Source organism: Rhinolophus sinicus, chromosome 7 (genome assembly GCF_057876585.1).
Source record: "Rhinolophus sinicus isolate RSI-liver-muscle chromosome 7, RSI-T2T, whole genome shotgun sequence".
Lineage (NCBI taxonomy): Eukaryota > Metazoa > Chordata > Mammalia > Chiroptera > Rhinolophidae > Rhinolophus > Rhinolophus sinicus.
The window spans coordinates 549,381-559,227 of NC_142507.1; the positions used below are offsets into that span (position 1 = coordinate 549,381).

The 9,847-nt window shown below is 47.5% G+C and overlaps 1 protein-coding gene and 1 long non-coding RNA gene across 3 annotated transcripts in view; one reads left to right on the top strand and one right to left on the bottom strand.

Annotated features, from left to right (window-relative positions):
• The window catches only part of LOC148757619 (uncharacterized), a 99,787-nt gene that overhangs the window by 37,864 nt on the left and 52,076 nt on the right, over window positions 1-9,847 (top strand). The gene's annotated exons all lie outside the window — the stretch shown is intronic.
• Window positions 888-4,925, bottom strand: LOC109444694 (uncharacterized). Its single transcript, XR_002136924.3, has 3 exons — window positions 4,313-4,925; window positions 1,940-2,066; window positions 888-1,699 (listed from the first exon to the last, which is right to left on the bottom strand). It is a non-coding gene; the product is annotated as an uncharacterized LOC109444694 (long non-coding RNA).

Below are 9,847 nucleotides of genomic sequence, written 5' to 3' on the forward strand. Positions count from 1 at the left end.
GGACTCGTGATTTTGCACCATGTTGGATGCATGTATGAGAACCCCTCTCGTTTCTGTTTATCTTCCTGTAGTATTTAAACATTTGCAAAAATGTAAACAATGCCAGGATCACAGATTTTATTTCATTTTGGAAAGTATAGTTATTTTTCATAAAGATGTATTAGCATGTAATGAGTATAGTTATTTTTCCACACATTAATAAGTACTTAAATTTTCCTGCTGTGGCACATATGGAGAGAGACAACCCACATACGCAAAAGCCCTTTGGCTCCTTAATACTTTTAGGCATTAACAGTGCACGTCACTGGGATTAATCTTTACACACACCTGTGATTGTTACCGTAGAGAAGATTCTGGGATGTTGACTTGCTGGATCAAAGGTATGCAGAAGCCTAAGGAGACAGGACAGCGAAGTGTAGTGTGGGATTCTGGGGCGTAAGAAGGACGTTAGGGAAAAGCTAAGGGAGGCAGAGCCAACTGTCCCTTAGCTGAGAATGACGTACCAGTGCTGGTTCATCAGCAGTAACGAACGCACACTGAGGTAAGATGTTCATCACTGAGGGGAAACTGAATCCCAGGAGTATGGGAACTCTGTGCACTGGCTTCTCATTTCCCCCAGAAATCATAAGCTCTTCTAAACAATTGTAAAAAAATGGAGAGTATCAGTGTGTTAAGGGCTGCCATTAACAAATTCCCATAAATGTGGTGGTTCAGGAACAGAACAGACATTTCTCCTCTCCCAGGCCTGGCAGCCGGAAGCCCGAGTGCGCTGTCCCGGGCCCAGCTCCCTCAGAGGCCCCAGGGAACGGCCCTCCCTGCCTCTCCCAGCTCCTGGGGGCTCCAGGCGGCTGGGTTGTCGCCGAGTCCCTCCCACCTCTGCCTCTGTCTCCGCGTGCTTTCTCCTCTGTCTGCACTTTGTCTACTGTCTCTTGTAAGGACACTCATTGCCGGGTTTAGGGCCGCCCAGTTAAACTAGGATGGTGTCATGTGCACTCCCTTCATTTCATGACATCTGCAAAGATCTTGTTTCCAAGTGAGGTCACAGTCACAGGGACCTCAACGTGTCTTGGTTTCAGGCCACCATTTGACACATTTCCTGGAGCAATGAAGACCACACCAGCCAAAAGCCAGGGAATAGAGCAAAAGTCATGATTTGGGTTTTAGAAGATGGTCTCGGCCCTTCTTCCTGACTGGACCAGCCAGCCGTGCTCTCTGCCTGGGCAGACCTCTGGGAAGCAGAGATGGCATAGTTGTGCGACCTGCGTGTGACAGACCTGGGAAGGGGAGTGGCTGTTGGAGCTTGAGAAAAACTGGAGAGACTTGTGCGCGTCTCGTTTCCTGGGGCGCCTGTGTGCCCGTCTGTGAACAGTGCCTGGCACACAGTGGCTCAGTAGTTTTGGCTGAGGAATTAGTGATCCGTCTCTGCCATGCTGGCATCATGTGTCCACCTCCATCTGTCATTTTCACCTGTCGGGCATGGGTGTGTTCCTCCATAACCAGAATAGAAGCCCCTCGAGGACGCAGGGCCACGGTCGCCCAGGGACCTGTAGGCAGGTGGCCTGACACACACGGATTAATTCTGTGTCACGGTGACTGACTGACCTGTGAGTCTTGCTCAGGTCGTTTTCACCCTTTTGGTGTAAAAGAACACAGTGTTGGGTTTTGTTGTAGCAGCTGTCGAAGTGTGTCACCAGAGATCCTGCAAACGAAAGAGAAGAATCTGCTTAGTAATAACAGAAAGGGTTCGGAGCTGATTGAGGAGGTCAGGGTGTTAGGGCATCACTGTCGGACTCAGCAGAGTTCTTCCTGGTCTGAACATTGTCACTGGGTGACCTGGGGAAGGTCACAGACACCTCAGTACCTGCCCGGCTCGGTTTCCTCACCTGGAAGGTAGGGATCGTGACGTACCACTCACAGAGGAAGCAGAGCAAGCACTCACCACGTAGCTACTGGAGTGTTGACAGTTCCAGTTTTAGAAGTCATCTCCCGCTTCTCAAGTTCCTCCCTCAGCGCGGGGGGCTCATTCTCCACGACGCTGCATTGTCACACGCGGAGAGAAGCCTTTCCTGCTAGGCAACAAGTTATTTCACTTCACACACATTCTCATAACACCTTGTTCATTGCATTTTTAGCTCTCTCTATAATCTGCAGTTATTTTTGTTTGTTTGTTTGCTAGATCATAGTTTTACTCAGCCATGAACAGGTAATTTCTTTGAGGAGAGGGTCCTCCTGGAACTGGTATTCTATGAAGGAACAGTTACGTGTACATCACGAAACGCGTAGCCCAGTTTCCCGGCTTTCAGAAATGCCTAATTTGGTGTAACCAGTGTGAGGACAAATGCGTTAAAAATAGAAGGCTGCCTTCTGCCAGTAAAGATGTTTTACTCCCTTCTTTTTCTACTCAGAACATTTACTTGAGAAAAGTTTTAATTGTAAGTACTTTCTCATTTCTTTGGACTGTACGTAAATCCTTTGGGGGATTAGATAGGCCTTTGGTCAGCTTTACAACCCAGCAGCATCTTCTCAAGGCCCTGGGGCCATCTCTTTGAAATGTCATCATGAAGGAAGAGAGCACCCGTCTCCTAGTTTCTGTGGAGGGTCAGAGCCTAACTTCGGAAGGCCACCTGGCTCAAAGTTGCAAAACTACCTACAGTCATAAAGGTATGAGCAGTCTGTTTTCCCTTTGGATGAAGGCAGCTGGTTAACACCAGTGCGCACCCCAACTACCAGGTGAATCTAGGATGAGCTGTCCGGCCCTCTGACTGGAGGACTGGTTATTGTCTGTCGTGAGAACTCGCCCGGAGTGGGTTGTGTCTGCGTGGCTATGCATTTGTTTCTGTGTTTGCAGTCTGTAAGCAAGTTGTCTGTGATTCATATCCCACGTGGTTTAACGTTTTCTCAGTAACTACACTCTTTCTCTGCTACCTTCGTGGAGAGAATTTCTGGGTTTGGAAGAGATGTGTGTTTTTAATTATATTTCCCCAACAGCAATAGTAAATACACTTCAGGTTTAAATAAAAATTAATTGTTAAGTTCTTAATATAGTAATGTCACTCTTGACAAATAAAATATCTAATTGTTGTTGTTTTTTTAAGTTTTAATCATTGTTAGTGGTGACACAGCACCTTCAGGGCAATTTTCATGGTGCCAATCAATTTATTTTTCTTTTTTGCATTCTTTGATGGGAAACACTCGTGCAGGTCTAGCTCCTTGATTTTATTTGACCATCATTAAAATAACAAACAAAAACAACCCATAATATCATTACCAAAAGTTGTTTTTGAATTAGTGACAAAATAAGCCTCCTAAAATGGCTCTCTTTCAAAAGTATATCTACTAGTAAATAAACTAGTACAGATTTATCTGACGCTGTCCACACCTGCTTTTATCACAGAGATGTGTTACAGTTGGGTTTCTCCATTTAACTCTGAATTTTCCTTACTCAGTGGCTGTGGCGAGAATGATAATATGACCACTGATGGAAAAAAAGGGAAGTAATCTTAAAAAAGTTTTATGTGGTTCAGTGCTTAAGAAATAGCATACAATTCAGATTGGCCTTAACTTGGGAGTCCTGGCTTGTCTCCCAGAACTTGGAAGTCAGTGCCTTGTGGCGAGGAAGACGGTTTCTTCCACCCCCTTAGGGTCCCTGGCTGGGTCTGAACAGTCAAAGGACGACAGACTCACAGGAGAAGAGCACACCCATTTCATGGAATTTGCACATGTACATGGGAGGCGTCACAAGAAAATGAGGACCTGAAGTGACCGCAGCAGGAAGCTCTTACACCTTTCAGACAAGAAGCGATACATTTGTGCAGAGTGGACGAGCAGAGTGGGTTTGGGCCGGGGTAGTACATGGTGAAGGAGGAAGGGTGGGGGGGGGGGCTCGCAGGCCTGTTTGTGCAGGTTGCTGGGCCCCTAGGTCCCCGCTCCAGTGAGGAGAGTACCTGCCTTCCTCCAGGTGCAGGGCAGGCACCTCTCACAGGACGGTTCTGTGACCTGTTCTGGTAAGAGGGGTGACTGGGGGGAGGTCGGGGGGACTTTCCTGCCCTGCCACTGTCTCCAACCCCTTCAGCTTAGACAGTGAGCGCGCCGCTGTGCCAGGTTCTGGGGGCGGCCTGCAGCCAGGAGCCTCTGCTGTCACCATCTCGTGCAGATTCAGATTCTGTGACAAAACCGGCTTTCCTCCAAGGACAGCCCTGCCGGAGGGGAGACTGCTTCCTGGGGCTGTGCTGTCAGAGACCCAGGGGACCAGTAACAGGGCAATTCTACTTACTCTTAAAGCGGCTGTTACCAGTGTAAAGGTGAAACGTACCTTTTTCCTCAAGGCTTGTCTCCAATCAGCCTGCGCCTCGGGAGTGGTTTGCTTCTCACACCCAGAACAGGACACGTCTGCGTATAAATCTGAATTGACTGACTCTGGCCAAGGCTCTTCTGGATGGGGCTGGTGGACGCCTGTATCTGTCTCCTCAGCCCTGACGCTTGTGTGTAGCCTGGCAGGTGGAAGGGGACAGGTGTGCTGGTGCGAGGACCACACCTCAACCGCAGGCAGGGCCACTGGCCTGGCCCTTCCTGAAGTGACAGGCCCACCTGCGCTACCCGGTCTGCCCGCCCCATCCCGGCACCTCTGCAGTGGGCCCAGTCTTACAGCCCTTAGGAGCTTCTACCGCCCACCCTCCCAGCCCCCGGGGCCCTTCTCAGCCAGGGCTGCGTGGGGACGGTGGGCCCCCTCCCACAGGACGGAAAGCAGCAGGAAGAAGTCATCGCCCAGCTGTGTTCTTAGAAAGACCAGCACAGTCCTAGCTGTGTTTCTTACTGTTAACATTCATTTTTCTCCTCCTGATTTTAAAAGAACTTAGAGGTGAAACATCTTGGTGGGCCCAGGCTCTGTGCCTTCGTGCTGGGTACGTGGGCCACGCCTCCTGAACTGTCACTCCCCCCCCCCCCCGCACTGTCCCTCCCCCACCTCACTGTCCCCACCCCCTACTGTCACCACCCCCGCACTGTCCCCATACCCCCCCGCACTGTCATCATCCCCCAGTCACCCCTCACTGTCACCACTCCCCCACTGTCACCCCCCCCCGCACTGTCACCCCCCCCACTGTCCCCACACCCCCGCACTGTCATCATCCCCCACTGTCACCACCCCCCAGCGCTGTCACCACTCCCCCCCCCGCCCCCGGCATTGTCAGCAGCCCCTGCCTATAGGGCAGATTCAACTCATCGCCCACATGAGCCTAAAATTCTAAAACTATTAACTGGGGAGAAAAAGAAATTGAGAATTTTGAACCCCTTTAACCTTCTCGTTAGGCCTCGGTAAAGTATCACCCACTTGTTTGTGATAAGGCCATGCCCCCAAAGCCAGAGACAGTTAATTTTCCAACTTCTTTTCTTGTCCCATGAAACTCTGCACCATCTACTGAGGGGCAGAAGTGGAAACGAGGGTGGTGGCCGTCCTGCCAGCCCAGAGCCTTTCTTAGCTTGTCCTTTCCTCAGCTACTCGGAGAGCAGATGTGAGGGAGCACGGGCGAGGATGACAGCTCTGCAGTGTCACCCAGTGAGGGGAAGGACTTCAGACCCGAAAGGAAGAGTACTTGCAGCTGGGCTGGTGGTGGCCTCACCGTTGGCCCGGGGTCTGCACATCCTCCAGGAGGGACCCACCAGAGCTGACGGAAGTCGGAGCTCTGGATGCTTCTCTAGCCTGGCCAGCGCCCTAGGTCAGGAGTCGGATGAGAATGGGACAGTTTTCAAGAATGAACACTTTTTGGGATAGGATTTTGAGGGTCATAGTTCAAAATATTTCTAGATCTATAGTTGTTTATTGCATAATAACTTCTAGTGTTAAAGATATACCCACTCAAATCTAAGTGGTATTATTTATACTAATTTTAAGATCTTCTGTTTAATCTTTTATTTCTCTAAGTTTTTTTTCAGATGTTGAATTTGGGGCTTGTTTATACAGTTGGTACCCTTAAATCATGAGATTTGGGTGGGCACAATGCCTGGACCCTAGATTTCCTGGGCAGAGCCTGAGCCATACCACATTGCGTCTTGTAAGGAGAGGAGACATGTCCCTTTTAATATATAATGTACTCATCCCAAAAGAAAGTGTGCTTCCATTGAAATACACATTTTAGATGAAAAAACAAGCCAGTGCTTTAAAACAAGCCAGTGCTGGAAAGAGAGACTATTTTGTTACATTTATAGATTCCATATTCTTTTATGATAAATAATATGTACACACTTAAAATTTTTCCAGTATATTCACTAGTGACTAGGTGAGTGGTCGCGCCTAAACAGTGATGGTTCATTGAGCTCTGTCAAGCCAAAGGGAGGAAGCCAGCGGAGGGTTGCAGACCTTGTTCCCCTGGGCCCAGCACCATGCATTTTAGTGAGAACCCGAATGAAATGACAAAAGGCACCTTGATCATATTTGTGGATGATTCGCTGGGAGATTCCAGGTTTAGGAATCAAACTATATTGAATGACTGGAACTAGAGATGAAGTCAGAAAAATTAAAAACAGATAAAGGCAGACTGCTATATATGGGCCTAAAAACCCTGCTCAGTCAACTCTGAGAATAAGGAGAAATGAAGCAAAACAGCGTAGTAAGACAGGATTTTTAGCTGGCAGTTAAATATCAATTCAACAATGACATGTGACTGCTAATAAATGGCTTTAGTATGTTAATTATACGGGAGGAGATATGCCAACGGTGCTGCTGAGACCGAACTAGATTAGCGCCTCGTGCCAGCGATGGGTACCATACTTGAAGATGAATATAGGTCATGCTTCTTAAATAGCCGCTGAAGGAAGAAGGGATTATTTGGAAGCAGAAAAAAGTCACAAGGAACAGGAAAGCTGCCTCGAAATACATGAAGGGCTGTCCTATGGGGGAGGCATTAGATTCACTCTATACACCATCCCAAGGTTTGAAACAGGACCAATGGGTACAGACTATAGGGAGAGCGATTTTCAAATCGTGTGGGAAGGATTATCTGATAGTGCATTCGGGGATGAGCCACTGCCTGACCGGGCAGTTAGTTTCCCCATCATCAGTGGAAGTTTTGGATCACAAGACACATGTCTATTTAACATCTCTGTTGTAGAGGAATTTGAGGCATATATGGGGCATAATTGTTCCTTTCAAACCAGAGAGTCATTAATTCTATGGCATCAACTTTTAAATAATTAAGATCAAAATTGGTAACAAGAGTATAAAGGTGGTTAGAATAATTTTCCCAGGAAAAGGATGAAAAGTGATAGACAGTGAAGCAAAGGAGTTCTGTTTTTAAGGGAAATCTGCGTTGATATTGGAAAAAAAAAAGATCCAGTGGAGAGGGAGTGAAAATGCGGAGGTAGTTTGGGAATGAGGCGTGGTGGGAGGTGGGATTTTAGAGGAAGCGAACTTCTGAAACTAAGGAGATGCTTGTGAGACAGGCCAAACGTGAGCGTTTACTGACTCTCCTGTTCTCCCGCTGGGTCATAATTTTCCTTCATGAATCAGAAAATTGAGTATTTGACTGAGGGGGTGGAGAGTGGGCAGCGGATTAACGACAAAGGAGGGAAATGAAAACCAGCTCACTGCTTGGCACGCCCGCTGGACTCCCAGTCTCCTTAGTGTAACGTCCAGCGGTCAGTCTTGCTTCTTGTCTCGTCCCCATCAGCTCTGCTTCTGTTGTCGTCAGGCAAATGTTTGTCCCTCTGAAGTTCTTCCTTAAAGAGCTGAGCTGTAGATCCTAGTCTACTGATCTGAGGATACGCTAAGTGATCTTTCTAAAATACAAAACACAATCAAAATTGTTTTGGGAATTCAAGTTGGATGCAAAAACAGGTGAACTTTTCTAATCAAACCCGAGTTCTGAGACTGTACATTCTGAAGACAAGCGTGGCAGCCAGCCCTACGAAAAACAGGTCTGTGAACCTGAAGAGAAATGAGTTTCTGCACAGTTTTATCGTGTTTCTGAGAGCAGGGTCTGGAACGTCCGCACGCAGTGGCCTGGAGGGCTGGTTAGGACAGGTTCGGAGCCTGACCGAGAAGCGCTGAGGTGGGTGGGGCCATGGTGGGCATTTCTGACGAGCTGCAGTGATGCCCCGTGGACGGCGCTTGTGGCACTGTCGTGAACAACACGCCGCGAAGAGTGGCATCCTCAGCATTACCTAGTGCTGCCCAGTTAGCAAAGGCTGTGACAATGATCAGCTCCCTTCCCCGAGGCACTCCTAATCTGTCATTCTCCGACCACTTCTGTGATGGTTGTCACATTCATGTACTACCTGTATTGTAATGTAGTACTTTGAATTGTCTTATTTCAATATTATAAAACGAAACTTTATTAGAAACAGAAAATTAGTACCACTTGTTAATATAGGGATCATTTTCAAACGAAATACTTAAAAGAAGTATAAAACTCTTGCTAAATATTGTGCCTGAAGCTGAGCCTGAACCTGTTCTCTTTTTGTGAAATTCTCCTTTAAATTAGAAGGCTCAAGAAAGAACTGACCAGAACTCCTGCCGCACGACCCAGCTGTTCCCTCGAGCCTTGTGCGTGACCTGTAGCGGTCTGCCTGCAGCTAGCCGCACGGGCACGGCGTCGGAAGTGGGCTTGCGAGGGCACATCTTTCCCCTCCGTCCCACTGAGCCGTTCCTTAGAGACAGAAAGTGTCTGCTGGACATCAGGCCCCATCCTGTTCCCACTGGTGACACTCAGCACACTGCGTCACAGCTGCCCCTAAACATCGCTGCTGTAAAATGCGGTGGTAATGAGAGTTGGCTGCTGGGACATGTGACAGCTCCCTTGGGGTGGGCTCATGGCACAGCCACCTTCCCTGGATATCGGCGTCCTCATCAGTACGCTGTCATTGGTGCACAAGTCTGCAGAGCTGTGGTGACGGCTGAGCCCAGCGTGCCTCCCTTACATTAAATGATGGCGAAAGCCTCTGGTGTGCTGGCACCATAAGCATACAGACCGGCTAGGCAGTCGAGCTCCACGCTCTGACCCCAAAAGGAAAATGCGGGCAGGTTCAGTGTGTCACTGCCGATGCGCCAGCCATGTCACCAAAGTGACAGAAGCTGACTTCAGACCCTCCGGGCTCAAACAAATGCATGTCTTAAGAGTATGTACAGAGAAGGGCAAAGCTTCTGAAAGAAAAGATGCTTTTTTCTCAGTTTATTTCCCAAATTAAATCTTTATCCTGACACTTTGAAAAATAATAGGTATAATAATAGATAACTCATATACTTAGTTTCCATTTTCCCTATTTCCATATTTCTCAGAGGCATAGTAATGAGGCACCATAGGTTAGTCAAGCTCCAAAATGAAGATTAAAGTACTTATTTTTATAATTTTAATAAAATATTTAATTGCCTCAATGCCCTTTAGTCATTTTTAATCTTACTCATTTGTTTTTTTTTTCATCCTGTGAGTATGGTGCTTCTTGAAAGTTTGTGCTTTCATATTTGTCCTGTATCACACCTCTTGCTGACATGGCTAATAAACATTTTCAGAAAAGGGCTATTATTCCTTGTAAATTTGCATTTAGTGACATAACCAGAAAAAAGAGCTCACACTATATTTCTATTTTTTGGGCTAAACTTGGTGTGAACAAGTTAGGAAAATAAAAAAGCAGCCCTGATAATTTTATATAGCAGTTAAAAAGAATGAGTTAGTCTGTAGCCATGTGGACATGATATCCTATTCGGTGCAAAAAGTGGCTGCGGTATGAGTGTTACAATGACAGCACTACTAAGAAAAGTCCCCCTCCCACACGTGCAGGGAGAGGGGACAAAAGGATACACTCCACGCTGTCTACTTTGCTTACCGAGGTTGCTGGTTGAGGTTGGAAACACATG